Raw genomic sequence first — 5,450 nt, 5'->3', positions numbered from 1 at the left:
GAAAAATATAAGATGGTAGGTGGTAGGATCAAAGGCTAGTTGTGAACTGAGACAAGGTGCCAGGTGGGACCCACAAGTTCCCTGAGGAGAATTACAAAGGAACCTGCCTACTGGGTCCTCTTCCTATGACTCCCATACCTGTACCTTCTGAGGCTCTGAATGTTCTCTTTCTTCAGATGGTCTCTGGAAACTGAGCTATATTCTAACTCCATTTCCTTTCATCTTCCCTGCCATAGTATTTTTCTATGAACCATTATTTTCCAGTTATGGGCTCTAGTCCCCTGAAGAATTGGTCCCTGAATTTCAAATCTACTGAGGTCTGGGCAGCAGACTCTGCAAGTGACCCTCAGGAGAGCATGTCACTGTGAACCATGCCTCCTCTGACCCATCCTGACTTGGATGCTCAAGTTCTCACTAAGCAATGACAGTTGTGTGTGATAATATTCAAATCCATGAGATATGTCCTGGACAACTGACAATGCTGCCAACATTTGCTATTTTAAGACACTAATATACTTTGAAATGCATTCAGGTTCATAATTATTACAACTCGCAAATGAACCATGCCTTACACATTAAATAGCAACTTATGCAATAATATGTGTTTGCTGGAGTTTTCTGTCTCTATGGCCCTGTTCTAAATACAATGTCAGGAACTGGTCAGATGAAGGGAAGGTGGTGGGTACTCACTGTTCTGGTGACATACAGGAAACCCCCTAACTCTTGGCTTTTCCAGCTCATAAACAACACACTTAAAAATACTTGAGCATCTCTTTTTTTAAGGATTATTCCATATTTTTCTTGTGTCGCTGTATTTTCTGATCCATTCCAGAATAGGAATTATTTTTACTCAACTCTTCACATATATCCACTCTTGGTGATTTTGTCTATCAGTTATCTTTTATCCAATTTATATTATTGGGATTTTGTTCTCTTTTTTCGAAGATTTATTTATTTAATGTATATATGAGTACACTGTAGCTGTATAGATGGTTGTGAGCCTTCATGTGATTGTTGGGAATTGAATTTTAGGAATTCTGCTCCTTCTGGTCAACCCTGCTTACTCCAGCCCAAATATTTTTTATTATTATACATAAGTACACAATAGCTGTCTTCAGACGTGCCAGAAGAGGGATTACAGGTGGTTTTGAGCCACCTTGTGGTTGCTGGGATTCGAACTCAGGACCTTCGGAAGAGCAGTCAGCGCTCTAACCTGCTGAGTCATCTCACCAGCTCTCTTTTCTTTTCATAGGAAAATTCAGCCTCTGAAACTTACTGCTGAATAAGTCCATCCTTTCTAGCTCTTTCTGAACTCTGGCTGGCTGGGCAACTCAGCTGTTCTGACTCAACATTTCTCTCCATGCTGACTGATTCAAAATGGCTTCTTTCAGCTTCTGACTGAATTGCTCTGCTTGGCCTCATACTAACTTTAAGTAATCGTCTGGCTCCTTCTCATTCTCTGGCTCCATTCTGTCTTCACCTGTGTCTAGCTTGTTCTCTCTCTGCAACCCATCTCTGTACAACTGTCCTAGTAAAACTTCCTTCTCTTTATTTTCTCTCTGTTATCTCTCTCAAGTAGCCTCTCTTTTCTTTTCATTCTGGTGAGAGTTAGGAATATCCTATTCAGTTGAATCTTGCTATGATTCATCATTTTGTATTCTTCTCAATTAGACATCGCTTCAAACATTGGTGCTTCTTAACTTTACCTTCATTGTTTAGGATTAAAGGTGGTAATAAGGGCTTGTCTGTATTTTAGCCAGAGTAGTCGTGTTACTGGATTAAAATGCTCTACAGGTGAAAACTTTTATTAAAATTTCCCAGCTGCAATGACTCCTATTTTTTTAGGGGTTATGGGACTGTTTAGATGGTTTATCTGATCATGATTTAACTTTGGTACCTGGTATCCAATATATAGAAAAACTCAAGAAATTAGACTTCAGAGAACCAAATAACCCTATTTAAAAATTGGGATCAGAGCTAAACAGAGAATTCTCAACTGAGGAAACTCGAATGGCTAAGAAACACCTAAAGAAATGTCCAACATCTTTAGTCATCAGGGAAATGCAAATCAAAACAACCATGAGATTCTACCTCACGCTAGTCATAATGGCTAAGACAAAAAACTCAGGTGACAGCCGGGCGTGGTGGCGCANGCCTTTAATCCCAGCACTCGGGAGGCAGAGGCAGGCGGATTTCTGAGTTCGAGGCCAGCCTGGTCTACAACTTGAGTTCCAGGACAGCTAGGGCTACACAGAGAAACCCTATCTCGAAAAACCAAAAACAAAAAAAAACAAAAAAAAAACTCAGGTGACAACAGATGCTACCATGCTGTCCAGGAATGTAGAGAAAGAGGAATACTCCTCCATTGCTGGTGGGATTTCAAGCTGGTACAACCACTCTAGAAATCAGTTTGGCAATTTCTCAGAAAATTTGACATAGTATTACCTGAGGACCCAGAAATACTACCCCTGGGCATAAAAATGCTTCAACATGTAATAAGGACACATGCTCAACTATGTTCACAGCAGCCTTATTTATAATAGCCAGAAGCTGGAAAGAACTCAGATGTCCCTCAACAGAGGAATGGATACAGAAAATGTGGCACAGTTACACTATTAAGCACTACTTAGCTATTAAAAACAATGAATTTATGAAATTCTTAGGCAAATGGATGGAATTAGAAAATATCATCCTGAGTGAGGTAACCCAGTCACAAAAGAACACACATGGTATGCACTCACTCATAGGTGGATATTAGCCTAGAAGCTCAGAATACCCAAGATACAATTTTCAGACCACATGAAGCTCAAAAAGAAGGAAAACCAAAGTGTTTGTGTTTTGGTCCTTCTTAGAAGGAGGAACAAAATACTCATGGGAGGAGATACAGAGACAAAGTGTGGAGCAGAGACTGAAGGAAAGGCCATCCAGAGACTGCCTGCCCCACATGGGGATTCATCCCATATACAGTCACCAAACTCAGACACTATTGTGGATGCCAACAAGTACTTGTTGACAGGAGACTGATATAGCTGTCTTCTGAGAGGCTCTGCCAGTGCCTGACTAATACAGAGGTGGGTGTTCTCAGCCAACTCAGCGCAGGGTCCCCAGTGGAGGAGCTAGAGAAAGTACCCACGGAGCTGAAGGGGTTTGCATCCCCACAGGAGGAACAACAGTATGAACTAACCAGTACCCCCAGAGCTCCCAGGGACTAAACCACCAATCAAAGACTACAAATGGAGGGACCCACAGCTCCAGCCGCATATGTAGCAGAGGATGGCCTTGTAGGTCATCAGTGGCAGGAGAGGCCTTTGGACCTATACAGGCTTGATGCCCCAGTGTAGGGGAGTGCCAAGACAGGGAGCAGGAGTGGGTGTGTTGGTGAGCAGGGAGAGGAGAGGGGGATAGTGTTTTCCAAGAGGAAACCAGGAAAGGGGATAAAATTTGTAATATAAAGAAAATATCTAATAAAAAATAAAATGTAAATTTTACTATAATTTATCTCATATTATTTTTATTATATATTTCAAAATATATTTTTTCATTTACTAAAATAAAATAAAATAAAATAAAATAAAATAAAATAAAATAAAACAAGCATCTGTAAGTACCTGGTCTTCACAGACTGAAACAAATAGCACCACCAGAGTTAAACCCTATTAAGGGAACCATGTAGAAATGGCTAGTCAGTATTGTGGTGGAGTCTAAGGTAGAGTCAGGGCCCTGGTGCTCTCTTTCCTATGTTTTTGTTATTGTTGTTGTTTCTGTTTTGTTTTGTTTCTCTTTCTTTCTTCTCTTGTACTTTTATTTTTATTTTGGAGACAGGGCTTCTCTGTGTAGCTCTGGCTGTCCTGGAACTCTCTTTTTCTGTGAATCAGGCTGGCATCAAACTTAGAAATCCACCTGCTTCTGCCTGCCAAATGCTGGGATTGAAGGATGTGTGCCACCCCACCTAACCCCTCTTTCTTACTTTCTTTGTCTCCCTCCCCTCCATTTCTTGACATGAGCAACTGAAACATTTCCATTCTTATATAAAATGTGGAAAGATAGATTAAAACAAGACCTACACCTTTTCTTCCAACCAGGGCACTATGGGGAATTTTCTCCTTTGCAATGTTCTACTCTGCTCCAGCTGAAGAGCAAGGTTAAAGCTCCTGACATGAGTCATTGGTATTTCTGTCTACCTCTCCACATAGCTCAGTCCCTATGATGACATTCCCCAAAGCTCTCCACAGTGTACCTTGAGCCTTCTTCATCTGCAGGACCTAGGATCTGCTTGGACTCAAGGATGCTGTGTCATTTCTCAAAAAGAAAGTGGTCTCATGAAAGTTTGTCCAGTTGAGAAACAAAGTCAGCACCATTGTTTTTGGTTAACCCTTTTTTAAAACCCAGTGAATCTGGGATGAAAAGAGTCACATCACTTATTCTTCATAGATCTTTCATTTACCAGTCACTTTTTTTATTCTTTTATTTTTGTGAGCCATGGTTTCACTGTGTATCCCTAGCTGTCCTGGAACTCACTCTGTAGACCAGCCTGGCCTTAAACTCACAGAAATCCTCCTGCCTCTGACTCCTGAGTACTGGGATTAAAGGCATGTGCCACCATTCCCAGGGCACCAGTCACTTCTTAAATAAGTGCTTGACTCTAAGAGTAGCTGCAGCCAGAAATAGTGCCTAACCCACCAGGACCCCTCTACCCATGAGCACAGAAACCAGGGCTCTGGATTAGCAAGCTGTCATTCTACTCAACCAGCTCTACAGAGAAGACTAGATTATACAATTTGTAAACCCATCTGGATATACAATACAGTCATGGAACCCATCTTAACAGTGGGGCAAGTTCTGAGAACTGTATCTTTAGGTGATCTCATTGTTGTATGAACATTCTAAGTTATACTTACACAAACCTGGGGCTTGTCAGTCCATTACCGATGTAACCTCTCGGTACACATAAAGGATAGGGCAATCAGATGTGTGAGGTTGCTGCCAGTGTCGAAAGACAGGCAATTTTACATAAATTTCCTTTTAGCAAATAAGAGACTCTGAAGTAATGGTAACATCTACTAAATACAGAAACCATTAGCTGTCATTCACCACCATTATTAAGTACACACGAGAACAGTGCTGTTAATGCTCTCCACCACAGTTAGCATCACCACACACATGAGTACAATGAGTGTGTGGTGTTACAAGGTTCTGAAAAGCTATGATATCACTACACAGGAGAAAATTCTCAGCCCCATTAAAGTAGCCAAAGAGACTACCATTCTATGTAGGGCCTATCATATACCTGAACATCCTTACGTGGTTCATGAATTAATTCTAGTTCATTTATTCTTCTAGCTGAACCCAGAATCTTGCTACAGACATTGCTGAGTTGAGAAAAATCCTCAGGGAGACTGCATTAGTTAGGGAAGCAGAAACCGGCCTGAGTAGGGCCACAGGCCTCATCC

The sequence above is a fragment of the Mus caroli genome, chromosome 2 (genome assembly GCF_900094665.2).
Source record: "Mus caroli chromosome 2, CAROLI_EIJ_v1.1, whole genome shotgun sequence".
In the NCBI taxonomy this organism is placed as follows: domain Eukaryota; kingdom Metazoa; phylum Chordata; class Mammalia; order Rodentia; family Muridae; genus Mus; species Mus caroli.
Note: the sequence above shows the minus strand (reverse complement) of the source record.